Source organism: Nannochloropsis gaditana (genome assembly GCF_000240725.1).
Source record: "Nannochloropsis gaditana CCMP526 unplaced genomic scaffold scaffold011, whole genome shotgun sequence".
Classification (NCBI taxonomy): Eukaryota; class Eustigmatophyceae; order Eustigmatales; family Monodopsidaceae; genus Microchloropsis; species Microchloropsis gaditana.
In genome coordinates, this window is record NW_005803942.1 from 77056 (window position 1) to 79892 (window position 2837).

Genomic DNA, 2837 nt, shown 5'->3' on the forward strand with positions numbered 1-2837 from the left:
AGCTGGAGAACTTCACTGCTCGGTTTCTGAAGCGGTTGGAGGACCTGGTGCATGACGTGGACGAAGGTGTAAAGCGCACGGCCATCCAGGTGCTGCGTCTCCTGCAGGGTGCGGGCTATCTCGATGAGGCCTCGCAGGAGCTCCTGGATGAGGTTGACGAGTTGCTGCTCGACCCCGCGTGGGACGTGCGCACGCGAGAGCAGGCCATGCTCTTTTTCACGGACCACGTGGATGGATTCAACGAGTTGACGGACGGTGAGGATGAGGAAAGCAGGCAGGGCGAGAAAGAAATCGATGAGGGAGCCAGCTCTGGTGGAAGTCCGGAGAAGGAGAAAAGTAAAGAAACTGTGCCGGTAGTCAAAACGAAGCAGCAATTGAGGCGTGACAGCACAGGTAGACAAGGTGGAGCCCGCCGCCGCGGTGTGATAAAGCGTCTCGTAACAGTGGTGCAATTTTTAGACTACCACCTCGGTGAGAGGGAGCGTTGGGCCCCCGAGCATGAGGAGCTCGTCGCAGCTTGCGTTGAAGCCTTTGAAAGGCACCCTGATGGCGATTTTCTGTACGATTGGCCCACGTATTTCCATCTTCTTGGCGATGAAAGTGCTGCTTCTTCCTCTCTTCGAGCTGGGAGCACCTCCACTGACATGAGACTTTCAGATCACGAACAGTCTCTTCTCATTCGAGTGCTAGGCGCCAGTGTGAAACGTGCGACCTCTTTCGCAAGCCCCAAGCAAGGCAACAACTCCGCCGCTAGTGACCGAGGTAGAAATTTTTCTGGCAGTGCGAAACCGGCGGATATGCGGGAGGCACGGCACCGGGGACAAGTGCTGGAGGCGGCCGTCGAGGCTTTTACTTCAGGCGCCGTGGAGGATTTACCCAAAGTTCTCAGCCGATTTCAAACGGATCCGGGAAAAATGGCGGGCTTGGTTGGATTACCTCAATACCTCCAAGCAAGCGCCATAGCAAATAAGCGCAATAGAGGCCATTTTGAGGCGCTTCTCAAACTTTTGAGAGGCACGTATTTGAAGGCTACAGACGGAGCAGTGCTTCAAGATATCGCTCGATCTCTCTCCCACTTACTTCAACGCGATGAAGAAGAGTGTGGCCGCCTTCACAATGTTGGCGCCGTTCTTTACTCAATTGTCGCCGAGCTTTTGCGACGTCTCGGCGCTGTTGAAACAGCCAGGGACGGCGCCGGAACCAAGGAAAACAAAAGGCGCCGGAGAGCTGGTTGCGAGGACACGGACTTTTCAACTGGTCTGGTCCTCCTGCAGCTAGGAACGCTGGCAAAGCAAATAGACATCACTGATTACCTGGGTGAAAACGAAGACGGGAGACTCTTAGAGGTCACGTCATGTGTTCAAAAGGTGTTACTGGCCCGTCTTCGGGAAGTGCAGAACTGGACCGGGAGCACGGAGCACCTCCAGCTCGTTGTCCGCGTCGTCCGCGAAGGATTGTATCTATTGTATGTGGTCCTACTTCACTCTACGCGTGGGCTGATCTTTTTGGCTCAAGCCAAGAGGCCCGCGAACAAAAAACTTGAAGCTATGGATAATTCTCATAAGCATGGTCCGAGTCATTTCGGAGAAATTGAGAAGAAGGGGGAAAGTGACAAAGACGATGTAATGCTTGACCTAATTGAGAGTAGCGATTGTGATAATATTGACAACGTCGGGGAGAAAGAGGCGAACGCTATACTTGCTCAGCGCAATACATTGCTGGGGGCCTTGAGCGCCGTTTTGTCTCTGAATAGGCCCAGCTGCAGCAATGAAAATGGAGAAGGAAGCGAGGACAAGGCTGAATTGGAAGGGACAGACAACAACAAATCCCACAATGGCTGTCGCTCAGGAAATGCCTTTTCGGCCCATACAGTGAGAACTCGGGAAAACGAGTCTTTTAGAGCGATAATTGATGCCATAGAAGCTCTGAAGAAGGCTGCTTATGTCCTTGTAAGTGATCTACGCTTCTTGTTCCGACCACTTTGCTCTCGGTACCAGATCCTCTGTCGCGTAGCATGGACACCAGAACCAGATTTTCTGCGCCTGCTGCAAACCTTTTTCCAGACGGAGGAGGCACGCTACGAAGAGGCAGTGGCAACAGCAAAAGCACAAGGATCTGAAGAAGATCTTCAGGCAGCGGACGAGATACTGCGTAGAGACCTTCTAGATCCTCTCATTCGGTCAGTCCTTTACACCACTGAGAGCATCAATCGACGGCAGGCTGCTGCAATAGCGGCCCACTTCGTGGACTCTGGGCGAGAATCTACCGAGAGTGTGCGCTTCTTGATGAAGCAACTCAAGGACTTAGACGTGAAATTATATTTGGAGGTACAGATGACTACCCTCCGGTCTTGCTTTCATAAATGGTTTCAAAAGCCTATTGAAGAGCGAGCACTGGGAGGAGGCGAGGCCGACGAGGATTATGAGGTAGCAGATGCTGCTGCAGCGGCTGCGATGGAAAAAATACTGCGATTGGGCACGCGAATGGCCCAAACTCTAGGGGTTGGGCGGGTGAAGGATGAGACTCCTGCCGCAGACTCATTTGTGCGCTTTATAAAAAGTGGTATCGCATTCGCTCTGGACGAGGCACCCAAAAACTTTACCTTTTTAGACGTCCTGCGATGTTACATGCCCAAGCTTCCCGAAAGCCGCACGCGCGAGGTAGTTCAGCTCTTCCGTGAAAGAACGGCGAAATTGCCTGAGCCTGTCAAACGGCAGGTGGAGCACGAACGACAGCTGATAGCTGCAGAGGAGGAAGAGGTAGACCTCACTCAGGACGGAATCGCCTACCTGAACTTCTACCACGAACTTTATGGTCATTTTGGTGGAGCGGGGGCC